The sequence below is a fragment of the Symphalangus syndactylus genome, chromosome 6, assembly GCF_028878055.3.
Source record: "Symphalangus syndactylus isolate Jambi chromosome 6, NHGRI_mSymSyn1-v2.1_pri, whole genome shotgun sequence".
Taxonomy (NCBI): Eukaryota; Metazoa; Chordata; class Mammalia; order Primates; family Hylobatidae; genus Symphalangus; species Symphalangus syndactylus.
In genome coordinates, this window is record NC_072428.2 from 30277573 (window position 1) to 30295221 (window position 17649).

General features: G+C 35.1%; 1 protein-coding gene across 1 annotated transcript in view; it reads left to right on the top strand.

The window, feature by feature from the left end:
• Positions 1 to 384: 384 nt before the first annotated feature.
• Positions 385 to 17649, top strand: part of LOC134736999 (uncharacterized) — a 91869-nt gene continuing 74604 nt past the window's right edge. The window contains exon 1 of the mRNA XM_063641901.1: positions 385 to 500. The gene's annotated coding sequence lies outside the window, so the exon portion shown is untranslated. The remainder of the gene's footprint in view (positions 501 to 17649) is intronic.

Here is a 17649-nt window from a genome sequence, read left to right on the forward strand (position 1 = left end):
TAGAAATGTATATATGACTAGTGAAGTCAATGTTCTATTTGCTCTATAGCTCCAAGAGGTTTTGGAAAAGGGAGGAAGACATTATGTGTTTTAATTTTTCATTGGAAATATTGGAATAATGCTTTGTGGACTATCAAATTTTGGAAGAAATATTCAATGTTTGTGAGGCAACCTGCACTACAGGAGCTCCATTATCCAAGAACGCTAAGCGTTGAAGACCTTGCTATCCCAGGATTTCATTATTCAGAGTCTTCACAATAAAATTGCCCAAGGTCCAACCTGAGTCAGTTGAAGAAGACTCTTTTTTTTTTTTTTTTTTTTTTTTTTTTGCAACAAATGGAAGAAATGCATTCTCTTCACAGGTGCTTAAATGAGTCAAAACATGAAGCTCTCTGTCTAAATCTGGAGATCCCAGCTGATGCTCCTTTGGTATATGAGGTTCTTGGTAGAGTGAGCAGTGTAAGGATGGCAACAAGAGGAGCTCTGGATCTCCAGAAATGGTAAAGGGGTTGCATTTGTATGTGTGTATTTTTCAGTGAGAGAACCCATAGCTTTCATCAGAGAAGATGGATGAAAAAATAAAAATAAAAGGTTATTGACCACTGATCTAGAGAGAACTCTAGTGGGTTTTAAGAAGAAAACCAATTTTGGTCTAGCTCTTGTGGCTATAAATCTCTCTAAAATAAATTATTCCATCTTCTTGCTTCATTAAGTACATTGAAGTGAAAATGATGGGCTATTTCATAATGTGATAGTGCTTCAGGGTCATCATTCTGTAAATGGATTCTTATGCCTGCCAGCAAATGAAATAGGGGTAGAAGTTTGTGTCTCATATATAGTGAGCCCAAGACGTGTCCAAGATGTTTGCACATAGTTTTATCACTGGGATTACTTCATTTCTTTTTTGCTTGTCTTATATTGTGAATCTTAGCAATTTTAATAGGTGAACAAGGAACATTTTATTAGGCAAAAGACCATCTATGAAATATTCTAATATTTCTTAATTAGCATACATATGTAGTAAGGTTTGTGTACAGAGTTCTAAAATCACATATGTATTGAATTTATAATATTTTCCTAATGATATACTAGGTTCTACAGTAGAATATTAAAATTGTTAAATTTAAATCATACAAAATAATCCTTATTATTCAGAAATGTAGATTTGTATTTGTATATTATATAATAGGTGCTATATCATACCATATAATATAGAACAACATATTATTTATGAAAATTAATGTAATTTAAATCATTACCAAGCAGATATGGATAAGTATTCCAGTAAAATAAAATGCAATTAAATGCTATATGTGGTCAAATGAGGAAAACATCCTGTCCAGCCGTGACCACCAAGGACTTTAAGAAAATGTAGGCTTTAAAAGGAATGAGGGCATAGGAGCTTAAATCTATCTGCATACAACCAAGAAATCAAAATAAAACAAAATTGATGTCGCCAAGTTACATTATGCTAAAAAGTGTGTTTTATTTATAATGTGAATACAGTTATATTTAATGGTTGTAACTGAACTCAGTTTCAAACTAGCTTGTTTGCAAAGACTATCTTTGCAATTTCAAAAAAATGATATGAGTAAATGCTTTTAGCAATCATTTGGGCAGTCTCTCCTGTTTGATATAGCCAGAGTTCAATATGCAAAAATAAATGTGAGAATATAATCAGAAATAATGACAACAGGAAATCTCTACTTTGCAAGGCCAGATAAATTTTACCCATAATTTCATTGGTTAATCATAATCCTTGGTTCACAGCACAGTTTCAACTTTGAATCTGCATTGCTGTCTTTTATGTAGTTATTTTAATTAGTATAATCACCAGGAAAGGCTAAGAACTACAAGAATTCCTCTTAGTACTCTCATTCACAATGTATAAACATGGAAATGAAAGGTTGTAGAGGTGAAGTAACTGGCCAATGCAAAATAGCTGGTAAGTGTTGAGGATGGGATTTGCACCCATACTGCCTGTCTCCAGAATTAGTGCCCAGTTGTTAAGTGAAAATCTTACTGTGAATATAAGTCAATGTCTTTTTTCCTTCCAGACTTACATTAAGCTTGATTGAGGATTGAGCACCCTTTTTCTCTTTTCTTCTAATATAATTTCAACCACAGTCAACACTTGCCCTATTTTGACCTGTTCTTTCTTCTGCAATGTGTAAAACCTTCCATGCTTTATCAGGTTAAAACATAGATTTATTCCAACCTTGAAGAAACTTAGTTTTAAACTGTGCACTAATTTTTGCTGCTGTTTAAATAAATTGATCCATCATACCTGGTCCCTCAAAACTGTATCAGAACCCTCTGACTTTATTATGTTTGGCTAGCTTTGAGTTGTCCCACCTTTCTGGATCAAACCAATGTATGCCTCACATGCAATGATTGATGTCTTACGTCTCCCTAAGACATAAAACCAAGCTGTAACACAATCATTTGGACATGTGTTCTCAGGACCTCTTGAGGCTGTGTCACAGGTCATAAAAATCTCTTCAAATATTTTACAGCGTTTGCCTTTTTCTCGTTTCTTTCTTCCTTCCTTTCTCTCGTTCGTTCTTTCATTCTTCTTCTTCTTCTTTTTTTTTTTTTTTGGAGAGAGTCTGGCTCTATTGCCCAGGCTGGAGTGCAATGGTGAGATCTCAGCTCACTGCAACCTCCACCTCTCGGATTCAAGAGATCCTTGTGCCTTAGCCTCCCAAGTAGCTGGAATTACAGGCATGCACCACCACCACGCCCAGCTAAATTTTTGTATTTTTAGTAAGAATCGGGGTTTCAACATGTTTCCCGGGCTGGTCCCAAACTCCTGAGCTCAGGTAATCAGCCTGCCTAGGCCTCCCAGAGTGCTAGGATTACAGGTGTGAGCCACTACACCCAGCCAAGGGTTTGCCTTTTTCTATTACACTAAAATTTGGCAACTAGATGTGAGCAGATGTGATTTCTGTAATCTCTGAGCCATGCTCTTACTGGAAAGCTACTGGTCATCTCCTTTCTGTCTCTCTTTCCCATTGCTTGACCTATATAACCTGATGGTGCTTGGCTATCTTCAACTGTGTCACCAATAGAAATACTGTGGGTAATGTTAAAAGAGAAGATAAATTGGATCCCTAGAAAAATTTCATCAAACTTTTTTCTAGTTTCTGTAAATATGACTGTGTTAATTACTATATTGAGAGCTCTTTATGGCAGGGAAAAGTATGCTCAAGTACCATTAAAGTAAGCACTATATATGTATTATATGTAATAATTCCTACGCATAGGTTTCATATATTATATAAAATATATATGAAACACATAAAACCTATAATATATAAGGAAATAATTTAAATTTAATGTGTAGACAAGATGGTGTATAAAAGGTAAACGACAATGAATAATCATTTAACTTAATTGTCAATATGCAAATTACTGAAGTGTGGCCCTTACTTGGAAATAGATAACAATGTTATTTAAAGAATGCAAATGAGAAAGACTGTTACTTACTTAAGAGTATTGACGATAGATCTGTGAAAATGTCTGGCATTTAATTAGGAAGCTTACTGAGCTTGACAATATTACTTTGGTGTCCTTTTCCCGTCACAATGTCTTATTATAATGACTATAATGAAGGCAAAATAACTCATTTAGAACAAACATATTATGTTTGATAATAAAATCGTGGCTAGGATTCTAATTAACTGATAGTATCTAAACTGTCAGACTCAGACATCCAGTACAACCTTCTCTTACAGATGGGAAGCCCAAGGCTTACAGAGGTTAAGCTCTCGTTTCACAAGAGCATGATTTTTCTCTCTAAACACTTTATCTCCATTTGGCACTAGCTATAAACCACAGAAACTATACATATGGCTTCGTTTACGTAGTCACCAAATATAGTTACTTGAGTTGGTGCTTAAACACTTGAAGTTTTGATTCTTAAGGTAGAGTGACTTGTGTCACCTTCGCATGTTAATATTTGATTGCAGGAAACATTTTTTACAAGCTAATACAAGCTAATACCTGGGATATGATTTTATTTTCAGTCTAAGCTCTCACGAATTTCTCAGGGCTGTGAAGAGATTGTAATGTATGACTCACTTGTGGAAACCCCAAGAGAGTGGCATGTTATATATTTTGTTATTCTATATTATTTTTAAATGTTCATTAAGATATTTTAAAGAGTAATTTAGTTTTCAAATTGGAATTGCAAAACATGTTTGTATAGGAACAAAATGGAAGAAAGAAAATTACAAACATTATATTTCTTTTTCTTAAATAAGTACTTGGAATATATTGGCACACTTTACATAATATATTTTAAAAATATGACTGGAATCTCACCATAAACACGTTTCTATTTTGTTCCACTTAATATAACACATAATCAAATGTTCTCCAATCAAATATTTTTTGTAAATATCCTATATATAGCTGCTTATTTGTATCACTGGATCCTTCCCTCAAGTTTACTGTTTATTTTGTCTTTTTTAGGTTTTTTTTTAGTTTATTGTCATTTTTGGGGGGCGGGGGCAGGTGGGCATCATGTAAAGATTTCTATTGCCAAAAAAATTAAAACTAACGGTTTTTTTTTCTGTGACTAACGACTAGAAGAATCATCTTTAACTCAATTATGTACTAAATATTTACCTACATTTTCTTATAGTTATTTTTTGTGACAAAGTGAATTTCTAAACTGTATACACAATATTGGTAAAAACACCTAAAAGTTTTTTTATATTTCTTGAGAGAATTTAAATACTCAGACAACCCTACTTACCACTAAAATATGACTAGGTTGACAGGCTTGCTTACCCAATTAGAGTTTTTAAAACAAATATTTGGGTCAATCAAATATTCTGACTAATACAAATTCATAAGTTTAGCCCACTTCTTTTCTTTCTTATCCTGCACAAATAAAATAATTTTATTCTTTTAATAGCTAGAGGTTGCAAACCTTCTGAAACTCTAGATGATTTATTTTCTTCAATATTAAACTCTGAAAATGTATGATTTTTCTAGGGTTTTGAGTTTATCATTTTGAGAATCAGTTCTCACGATGGACTCAACTTCTATAGTTCAAGGAGACTGAGCTGAATGTCTGTTGGTTCTAATAGATTCAATACTTCAGTTTATGGGGAATTATTTGCCTCAGTTCTTTCATCTGTAAAATCATACTCTCTGCCTCATGGGTTTATTGTGAAGAAGGAAGAAGTCTGTGTGGAAAAGACTGAGGATATGATTAGCATTCATTTTTATTAGCTACCTTCACAATTATTACTGTTTTCACCAAATGTGAAGTTGTGAAAAAAATTACATATTGTCATCAAGTGGTTTGTTTATATCTGTAAAAAGAACCAGTGAGAGGTGCTAGGGTCATGTTGCGAAGGTAGAGTTATTAATTAGTGGTTGTAATTTACTTGTTCCTAAAGTTTACTGATCTTCTTCCTCCCTCCCTTTCATCTTTTTCTATTTTATGGAAGACGTTAGATTTTTAAATGTTATCATGAGACAGAAAAATTAGGACTTTGCATATAATAATTGCCCTTACTGCTCATAAAATTAGTTCCTCATCACAACACACTTGAGTGTGGTACCCTGGGGTATTTGTATTAACACTATCATCACTGCCTATATGTGCTGTGTGTACAAAGCCCAGTTCACAGGAAGATCCTGTGACTAGAACCCCACTTCAGTGGAACAATATGTTGCATTTATTCATTCATCTTCCTTGCTCAAGGCCACTTTCCACAATTACATCTGAACCACTGAAATCAATTACACTCCTCTAACGTATTAGTCCCACAAGTTTCCTCATCTGTGAAAGTTATTCAGACAAAATTAAAATTGGAATCATCTTGGTTGCATCTCTTTCTCCGGTACTCTGCAGTGAGTGCACTAACACATCCAATCCTGTCCTAAGTTCAACACTATTAACTATCCTCTTTTCTGGATTAACGTCTTAATTGGTCTCCCTAAATCTACCCTATTCCTCTGTAACATTGAAGCCAGAGGAATTCTATTGCAATAGAAGTTGCATATGTCACTCCTCACTCAAAACTGCATGGTGGCTTTCCTTATCATTCAGGGTGAAAGTCAAAATACTTGCAGAGTCTGAGAATGCCCTCTATGATTTACTCCTCCATTATAGCTCTGTGCTTATCTCATTCTACTCTACTCTGGAAACAAATTGCTTTTGTGTTAAAAAAAAAAAATCAGATGTTCTTTTAAATTAGTTTATGTTTTGATTTGTAAGTTTATATATCTACAAATATACACATTTTATGCGTACATTATACATTATATACAATATGTATGTTATATATAGCTAACTTCATAGATTATTTTTAATAATAATCATGTTTTTGACTCTGAATCCTTGCAATCCCATTTGACAAGATTAGAATTCCACCATGGTTATTCATTCTCCACCAGTCCTTATTCCCTAGGAAAAATTCTATACTCACGCGTTAAAATAAGGAATTGGATGTGAGCTGACGTAGAAATTATTTTGGGTCAGAAATTAAATGTCATGTTAGAGCTCAGACTGCAAGTTAGTTATCACACTTAGAATGTGTAAGGGGAGATATCCATTTGGCCACATATGTAGTTTCAGGTAATGGTAAATGGAACAAAACAATTGCCTGTACCTTAATGTATCACTATTCAAGTAGACCTCTTTAGTCACAACTCAGAAATTAATTTCTCACAAAATATCTTTATTCCTCATACACATTATCCTCACTTGTGACCTAATCATCTTTCAAAAGCATCACTTCTTAATACCATCCATTGAAGTTTAGGTTTCAACATGTGGATTTTGAAGGGAGACAAACATTCAGACCCTAGCAATTTCTTTCTTAATTCTCTTATCTCTATGTTATGATTACATCTTCTACTGGATTTCCAACTAAGCACACTCCTAATTGGGTCCTAAAGGGGCCTTCACTACTTTAATATTCCATAACTTAGATATACTTGTTCAAGGCTATCTACCTTTGTGTGCACTTTTTTGATATCTTTCTATTATAACTAATGCATAGGGTATTCAGTTAATCACTGTTGGTTACTTAGGCAACTTTTTTCAAAATTAAACTATTTTATGGTATAGTTTACCATAAATCAAGAACCTTATTTTTCATTTTTAATTAAAATTTAACTTTTAAAACCACACATTTTAGTAGAACATAATGAGGTTGTTGAGGGGAGCTCTAATGTTGTTTCTATGTAAAATATGTAAAAGAATAGCAAGGATAGTCTGGTAAATATATTTAAGCTATATTTTTACATGACATTCGGAAAGCTACTTAAATTCATCTTCTACCATTTGAAGGGCAATGCCAGCATCTCTATCATATTCAATCTATCAATCACCTATCATATTGATTTACCTAGGTAAAATTAAGATAAAAATGCATAAACTTCTTACCGTGGACTTCTTTTAACTTCCTCAACTATTTTTAGCCTATAATAGGAAAAATAAATATATGACCACCTTTTGTTTAATTTTTAGAACATGTGTGCTTTTTAATGTCTTTTTCGTGATGAACTCAGCAGTCTACTCAGTACCTTATTTGTCAAGTATATCTGAATACACTGTGCTCTGATGTATGGGAAATAAAGCACAACTGGTAAATCAGATTTCTGACTTTCAGAAACTCATAATCTAGTGAAATTAATGTAATTACCAATTAAATTTCTATTAGTCATCAAAAGGGTTAGTCTGTGATTTAATTAAGAATTGTACAGGTCAGTCTCTTTTTTATAAAGAGGGGATAGATTTGTGAATTTTCATTTTAGGGTTTCCAAACTGTACTCTTGGTACTTAGGGGAAACTTGAGCTTACAGGTGACATAGATGCAATTTGAGAGTCCTTACTTCTCTTTGATCCAAATTTTTATATGTGGAAACAACAGAATCTTTGATACTGTAAATAACAGGTCATCACTTAATACAGGATCTCTTTCCCAGTTAGTGGTTTTTATTCCTCCAAACAAAATGGAATTTCTTCCCCTTGTCTAAGAATTATGAAAATCTGCTTTTATTGATCCCTCCATTTTTTTAGCTTGATCCAATTCCCTCCCCTCAGCATACAAATGTTTATTTAGCTATCAGAACTTAATGTTTTATGCTTTTCTATTTTCTAGATCATGCAAATTTATGTGACGCAAATAATGATGTAACAAAAACAGCTACTCCTACAATTCATTGAGTACCTATTGTGTGTGAGGTACTGAAATAAGCATTTTCCTTCTATTATCTTTAATCCTAATGACAATCCAACAAAGCAAGTTTTATGGTCTCTGAATCACAGAAAAGAAAATATACATAAGGAAGATGAAAGACATTCACTTTCCCAAGTTCACATAAAAAGTCATAGAGACTTTGACCAAGTTACATCTGTCTCTAGAGACACATTATGTTCATTTAAGCAGCAATCTCCTTTTGTCAGGTTCTGCCTTTGTTTCTATGTAGCTCATCTCCCACCGCTACTATGGTCTTATCACTGCTCATTTCAACCCACATTCTGCCCTACCTGTCTGGACTCCAGTAGCAACCTTGGGATTAGTACCTTATCCAGCAAAATATGTGGCCCAGATGGGATACCAACCTGTCCTATAAATCAACAACTACAGCCTCTGTTTCAGATTAATTTCATCTAGTTTTTGAACTGGAGAGCTACTATCTGTCAGTATGGCTGTGTCCACTTTGGATTCATTGTTTCCCTTGCAGTGATTTCTGGATTTCTTTGAATTTCTGTGAATTCCTGTCCTTGCCGTGCCTTTTGTCTAATTCCAGTGCTTTAAATATGATCATCTTGTTATCTCCTTAATACCTGGATGAAAGCAAATTGCTGTGGCAGTAATAGTTTTGACGTTGCAGTCAGAGAACCTAAGTTTGAATTTTATCTCTGCAACATGTTGTGAACGAGTTATTTTATCTCACTTTATTCTGAAGAGGCGTTGTGTTCCTATGTTAATCGAAATCCTGCAATGTTTCAGTGGGCCAGGTCAGATTGTTTTATTTATATCATTGTTAACATATTAACTTTTGAGAATTTGCTCTTTGTTCGTAGGTCAACTTTTAAGTTACAGAAACTTTCTGCTTTATAGCATTTTACTTTATATTGATTTACTTTATAATTTCCTGTTCTGATTTGTTGCTAAACAATTTTAGCAACACGGTTAACAGTAATAGTAACCCTGGGGGCTATATGTATGCTTCGGGCTACTGCCCAAAATATGAGCTGCTGATGTTGACTGCCTGCAAATGCCTATGGATTGGCTGTGGTGAGAGTAGTTTTATGGATTGCTCTGACCCTAATTAGCCCCCCTAAAAAATAGAAAAATAGCAGCAGGTGTTCAAACGTGCTTTTACTAGCTCTCTTGAGATGCCGTAGCTGATTCAAACATTGTCATAGTGAGTTACATTTGCTAACATTTTTCCTTCATCTTTTGTGCTCAGATGATGATCATTAATCATTTATTGCTAGAAGGGAGAGAAACATAGTCTTTCCAACACTGAATCTGAGAGAGAAGTGGAATCTATTTTCATTTACTCTGGCCTTGAACATCTTGCTTCAAGTAATGTGAACTGAAAAGGATGCTTTTAACATGTCAAGTTATCCATCAGATCCTAGGCAGAAGGTTAAGAGTCTAACCAGGAGTGTAGCCCTCTGAGCATTTTAGGATTCCCTTTGGTCATTGTAGTGAAAGCTTGAGAATAAAGCACCTTAAATCAAACTCAGCAGAAGGCAAAGTGATGTGCATAGATGCTTACATTACTTATGTGTACAAATGACTCTTCTAATCCGCTAAGATGTACATTTTGAGTTTAGTTTCAAAAAATGAGTGATGAGGGTATACTTACTCATTTTCAGAAATGCACAGGATCCTGATGGTGCCCAGTAGTTTATTTATTCAGATTGGCTGAGACTGGGGTCCATAGTCAAGAATTTAAAATAAATGACCAGATTTAGTGAAAATTCACAACCCAAATTTGGATTCCTGGCCATTTTGTTCTACTTCTTGAACTAAATCATCACACAAATTCAGATAGATATCATTTCGGAATAAAATGGCTTGATTTCAAGGATCAAATGGACATGAATGCAGCTTTTGAGTTAAAGTGATATAAAATGTTATGATGTTAACAAAACAGAATAAATGTCAATTATATTAGCCTTGTGATTATCTAGATTGTAGAAACAAATTCTAAATATCACAGAATTTTAAAGATTTAATGGGTTTGAGATAATTTGACCATAGATGATTATCTCATATTTTAGTTGAATAATTGGGTAGAAAAAAAATGTTATCAAAACTAACCTCAAAGGTAGTGATGAAATATATTTCTTTGAATTCCTAACCTAATTTATTCTCCAAAGTGTTTCTTTATAGAGATTTATAAATTTTTTTTCTGGATCACTGATGTGATACAAACACAGTGACACAGATAACATTCACACTTTAAAAACTGCAATTTTGAATAAGGTGATACTTTTTTACTATTAATATGTTTACTACTTTTAATGATTAAAATAGTTTATTAATATTTTATATAAAAGTGATGTCAGATTTTCAGAGATGGTGCAGTATTTTTGTCCTCATCTCTGGGTTTTTTCGTTTGTTTGTTTTTTACATTTTTTCCCTGAAAATTGATACAAAGTCAGTGATACACTTATTTTCAACTTGAAAAGTTTATTACCTGATTCTATCTGATAGGTACAACATAAAATATTTTGTGATTAAGAGGATTAAAAAACAACAAATGTCAAAATTGTCTAGAGAACTTTGCATATCACAGAGCACTTTTATGAGCTTGTTACATTTGATTCTCCTGAAACCATGTGAGATATAATTTCTACCCTCATTTTATCAGTTAATTTTTTTTTTGAGACAGTGTCTTGCTCTGTGTTGCCCAGGCTGGAGTGCAGTGGCATCATTACGGCTCACTACAGCCTCAACTTCCTGGGCTCGAGCGTTTCTTCAGCCTCAGCCTCCTGAGTAGCTGGGACTACAAGAGTGCACCGCCATGCCTGGCTAATTTTTTTATTTTTTTGTAGAGATGAGGTCTCACTCTGTTACCTAGGTTAGTCTCAAACTCACGGGCTCAAGCAATCTCCCTGCCTCAGCCTTCCAAAGTGTTGGGATTGTAGGCGTGAGCCACTATGCCCATCAATTAGAAACTGGAGGTTTTACAATTTTAGTGACAGCACAGATCTCACTACTAAGAAGTGGTAGTGAACTTGTAACCATATCTTCTGTGGCCTGGGTACTTTCCATAGTTACAAGGCATTGCTTTCTCAGCATCTGAGTAAGCTGCCATTTCCCTCCTCTATTTGTACACTTGTTTGGGTAATTTAGATTTAGGACGTTAAGATTGGAAAGAGATTTTTTTAAAGGCAGTGAATTAGATTATATTGAGATTAAATGAACTCATTGTCAACCCTTCACCTCCACTACCTCCACTAGGAGGTACAACCTTTCCATATGCCACACATGTGCCAGCATGACCCTAGTAGCCGCAAAGAGCACTTGAATGCAGTGACCGTGGCTTTGTTCTCATTATCTGTGAGTAATGATCCATGATGCATTTTCTGCTGTCTTTGAGGTATTCAGGAGATTCATTTTCATCCCTAAACTCCTTTCCCTTAGAAATTATTTTGAATTTTCTAAAACATTTGGAATTTTCTCAAACATAGCACACTTTTATATTCAAAGTACAAGTTTCATTTTGGAAACAATCAATTCATTTTGAGTCGAGTCTGGTGAATAAAATTGATGACTAAGTAGAGTCACATTTCTTAGGTGTAAAAGAGTTTTAATTGTGAGCAAATGCATTCTTCCAAAGTCACCTGCTTCAAATATTCTCCTTTTGTCACATTTTCTCCCATTCAAACTTATTTTGGGAGGGTCTGTCCTGAGTATCATATTGTTTTGTTATTGACTAATGCTTTGACAAGGTTCTGACACTGAGTGTCCTGTTATTTAATTCAATTCTGACACTACCCAGATTTAGCATCAGACTCCACACGTTTAAGAGCTCAGTCCTCTACAAGACTACCCTCACTTCAGGGGCCAGTTGCAAGTCTTAAGGGCACCCGCATTCCTGACCAACCAGCTATAAATTCAGAAGTTCTCATGACACCATCAATTTCAATAATATGCTAGAATGACTCACAGAACTCTATGCTGACAATTCCAGTTGTATTATAAAGGATAAAACTAAGAAATGGCCAAATTGAAGAGACACATAGGCTAAGGTCTGAGAGGGTTCCAGATGAGCTTCTGTGCCCTCTCCCCATGCAGTCAGTGTATCACCCTCTCTGCACATTGGTATGTTCACCAACAGGAAAGCTCTTTGAGCTTTGGATGGCCAGAGTTTTACTGAGTTTTTACTATGTGATTCATCAAGTGATTGAGCTCAGTTTTCATTCCTCTCCCTTCTCCAGGTGTGGATGGAAGTGAGGTTAAGGCTAAAAGTTCCAACTCTTTAGTCATGTACTTAGTTTTTCTGGGGTGGCCAGCCCATCCCTTAAAATGATTTAAGGGCCCCTCTTGAGTCCCCTAATTAGTATTATTTCATTTGTGGTCAAAAGGGGCTCCTTTAACAAAAGACACTTACCATTAAGAAAAAAATAAGAAATTTCCAAAGGTTTTTGAAGCCAGGAACCTAGATCAAAACTAACATACATTTTTTTTTATTTCAACACAACCATTGACCATTAATAATTTACTTCTAAAAATGATTTTAAAAGTCAATTGTTTATAAAAGGTAACATAGACTGTAGTAATTTAATTTTGGAATAATGTAGTAATTTAATTTTGGAATAACATTATATGTTAATGTATGTATATGCATGTCTGTGTCTTTATGTGCTGTGCAGCAAAAAAAGAGGAAAATAATGCCAAATCTATTGCAATAGGACAACATCACTAAGTCCTAACTGGAATATCAGTGACCAGGGCATTGGTTAGATGTGATGGGTTGGATTTGCTGATGTTCAAATTGGCTAAATTTGAGTCATTGATTAACTATTATAGAAGTTCAGATCTATTCTTATAGAAGAACAGGTCTTGCAAGGAAGTATTGTTCCTTATATATCATATTTTGGATGGGAAGTTTTTGTTTGTCCTAAGTACCTATGTAGGAAAGCTCAAATTAGTAAATTGTGTGGATGTATAAAGTACCACTCACTCAATAGCTGAAACTATCTCCATATTCATGTCTTGTCCACTAAGGCAAACTATTGTTCTGTGCAGCAGGGAGATGTTTGGAGGTAACACTGCATGGTAGATAGGGTTGCAGGATGAATTCAATCATCTGTTTTCAAATCAAGCTCCATGTCTCACTAGCTGTGTTCCCTTGGGCAAGTTTCTTTCTCTGAGTCAATTTACTCATGAATAAAGTGGGAGATGACAATACTCCTACTTTCACTCAGTGTGAAAAGTAAATTAATTAATATCTTTGAAACACTTAGCAGTGCCCAGCACATACGGATAATTGAACACGTGTTAATGAAGGATTCTGTGTTTTCATACTGGCTCTAGAAAACTTTCACTGTAGCCTGTGGTCTAAAATTCATTGTTTAGACTTTCTGATGGTCTCGCTGAAAATCTAATATTATTCAATTATAATTGTACCATGCACATAGCTCTACAACTAAAACACAGTTTTTGCTTATTGTGTTTGTCCATCTTCTGCTATAATAGAATACCATAGACTGAGTTGATTATAAATGATAGTTTATTTGGTTCACAATTCTGGAAGCTGAGAAGTCTAACAGCAAGGTACTGGCATCTGACAAGGGTCATCCCATGGCTGAGGGGTGAAAGGTGACAGCAAGAGCAGGAGATAGAGAGGAAAAAGGAGCCAAACTCCAAAGATAACTAGCTCACTCGTGAATTAATTTATTCATGAAGGGTGGAGATTTCATGAGTCAGTTACCCCCCAGGTCCCATGTCTTAACACCGCCAGAAGAACAAACAAATTTCTAACACAAAAACTTTTGGGGAACACATTCAAACCATAACACTTATCTTCATTGGTTTAATCAGTTGTCATTGTCTAACCCCTTTTAGCTTGATAGCTCTTGGAAAGCTGGTTATTAACTTTGAATGTAATTTTCTCTTCTATAGATAATTATATACTTATGAGAGTGCGGATTAAACTAAACAATGGGGATGGATATCTAGTACCTGGCATGATGAACTCTAAATTTCTAAATGTGAGATGTGTCAAAATCAATCTGATTGGAAGATGGACTGTGCATTGTTTTCTTAGAATTGCTGTTATACCCTTGTTAAAGCAAATTAAATATGGCCTGGGAAGGACTCCGTATTTCTGTATTTGAGTCCGTGTGGATGAACTGTAACCTAGCTTAATAGTCAGAAAAGATGGAAAACCTAACTTAGGAGTATGTGCCTGTAACAATAACTGAGTCTTGGCCACTCCCAGCTGTCATACTTCAACCACTCAGAGACTGCTAAGTGTTAAAACTGTGTTCAAATAAGGCAAACACCAACCTGTAACCAATCCAGCTGTTGTTGTACCTCACTGCCGATTTTTGTACATCATTTCCCCTTTTTTTCTTCCAACACGTGGCTGCACTGGAGTCTCCGTGAATTTGTTGTGATTCTGGGGGCTGCCTGATTTGCAAATTGTTCATTGCTCAATTAAACTCCTTTCAATTCGGCTGAAGTTTTTCTTTTATCACCTTTGATTGTATATTTCCTTTGGGTTTGACTGACATTGGACTATTGAGAGAGCTAAAGACTCTCAAAGTACATCATAACACCTCCTCATGATACTTCCTGACAAAGAAGCCTTGATAAATGTTAACTCCTCTTCTCTGAGTAGATTTCTGTAATGCAAATTACAAAAGTAAATTTCTTTTTACAGAGATTTATAATTCTACAGTGTAACTAGGATAAACCAAAAGGAGAGTGTCTGAGACAGGTCTCAATCAGTTTAGAGGTTTGTTTTGCCAAGGTTGAGGTTGTGTCCAGTAAAAAAAAGAAGACGCAACCCACATAGAATGCACAGCCCACCCTTTCTCAAAGAGGGTTTTGAGGGCTTTTATATATAAAGGGAAAAATGCACGTGGGAAGGAGGGGAAGTAGGAAAAAAAGGCAGGTAGGGGTAGACAAATGAGGCAAATGATTACGTTCTTTTGAGGCTTTGGTCAGCATTCACTGAATCCATATGTTGCATGTAAAGAGGAGGGGGTAGAGGAACAGTCTATTATGTGTTCATCTTGTGCTCTCTAAATCTGCATTTCACCTAAGAGAATGTAAACAGAGTAGAGGAAGAAAGCAAATATGTATTCATCTTGGGGTGGACAGTGGGATGATTTCTAGTCTCCTCTTGTCTCATAGCCATGAAGATAAACTTGTTTTTTATTTATTTATTTATTTATTTTTGAGACGGAGTCTCACTCTGTTGCCCAGGCTGGAGTGCAATGGCATGGTCTTGGCTCACTGCAACCTCCACCTCCCAGGTTCAAGCAATTCTCCTGCCTGAGCCTCCCAAGTAGCTGGGACTACAGGCATGTGCCACCACACCCAGCTAATTTTTGTATTTTTTGTAGATACGGGATTTCACCATGTTGACCAGGCTGGTCTTGAACTCCTGACTTTGTGATCTGCCTGCCTCAGCCTCCCAAAGTGCTGGGATTACAGGCATGAGCCACCACACCCAGCTAGATAAACTGTTAATTTACATTGTCAGGGTGAGGGAGTCTACCTGGGGAGATATCTGAGAACAAAAAGAAAGGCAAGTTTTTTGGGTATGTGCCTCAGGTTACAGGCTTAACTTTTCCTTTGGGCATAGTGAGCTTGCGATCCCAAGATTTTATTTTCCTTTCACGCTAGAATCAGATTTGTCTTAGTAGTTATAATTAGATGTGTCCACCCAAAGCAGATAGACATTCTAAGAATCAAAGTTGATAATGAAGTTGGTAATATGAGAATGGCTATAAGCTATAATGTGCTTAGATGACATGTTTGGCATATACCATATGAGTATGATGTGTTCTTTATATCCTATAATTATAAAAACAATATTTCAAGTTAATTATTACTTTTTCTCATTTAAAAAGGGGAAGTTTAAATATTTCCTTTAAAGTCACAAAGCAAGCAAGCAGCATTACCAAAACTTAATTCTCGAATTCCTTCCCTTTTCCAGGAAGCCTCTATATACAGTGAGGTGGCTTCCTGTCTACTCATAGTTTACTTCAATTTTGATCACTTGAGATAAAAGTAATTGTTCACTACTGTTCTAATTTTCAGTTGCCAAGGTAACGGCTGTTCTCAGAACGTATCACAGAAAATCTATGAAACGTGGTATTATGAGCAAATTTATTGACTAAGTTCTCTTAACTCATCTGCTGGCAAGACACTAGGAGGGTTTTGGATTAATAATTAAAGCATGCTTCTGAATTATACATTTTTCATTTGTTTCTTTAAAGACATTTTAAAGCTTTCATTACTTGTGAAGGGAAACCTCTGAGGGTTTTCTGACATGATATTAAAACAAACAGGAAGATAAAATGGCAGATTTCCTAAATATGACAAGAAATAACAATATAAAGAATATTTTTTTATTGTTTCTTCACACTGATACTCTGAAGTACAGAGGGGCTTTGAAATACATTTTGAAAAATCAAATTATTTTCTTTGATTATTTCTTTGAAGCTCAAATATTCTTACTCCAAATTAAGAAATGTAATTTAATTTTCACAGAATCTGAACCACAACAGTGTGTTAGAGTATATGCCTCTAAATTTTCACCTAGCTGGTGTACGAGGTAGCAGAATACATATGGGGGAATCAGTTTGGAAAACTAGGATAAAAAGCACAGCCTTTCTTCTACCCTTTTAACAAACTGTTTAAGAATACAAAGAACTATTGTACCTGTGCTGGGTAATGTCCCAAATCCCATCAGCACTCCCCTAGGAAAAAATAAAGAAATTCCCTAGATCTGGAAGAGAGTGGAAGAAGATGCATCTTCAGCTTTTGTAATAGACCTTACAACACTTGTTCCATAGGAAAGAAGCTGAGTACAGTAATCAAGGATAGTGGAAGCATCAGAACCAGTGCATGAAACACAAATCAAAAGTAAGGCTTATTTAGAATGCCACTAGCTTTCCCGCCATGAATATAACCTTGTTTCTCAGGCGTTTAAAAAATGCTATTCATTTTTTTGTGTGTTTGAGGTACATCTAGTACCAAGAGGTAAAAACTTAACCCACGAGAAGACAATAAAAGGAGAATATTATTTCCTGTGCCTCTACTCACTCTCCTCTTCAGATTTCTCCTCCCTCTTCTTCACAGTTGCCAATACTGAATAGTTTCTACATTCTCACACTATTCTAAGTGCTTTCAATATGACAAGTTAATTAGCACAAAATTCCTATATCATAGAAATTATTTTATTCCCACTTTACAGATAAGAAAACTGAGGTGAAAAGAGGGGGATTGACTTGTACAAGTATCTACAGCTAGTAAACTCAATCCAGGCCTGCAGAATTTATCTCCTAATCGCTGTGCTATATTGCCTTCTTAAGTAATTTAGCCCTGGGCTCTCTAGAGTCAATTTGAAGTGCGTTCAAATATTAGCTCTGCCAAATATCAACTTTTAAAAACATAAGCCAATCATAGTAAA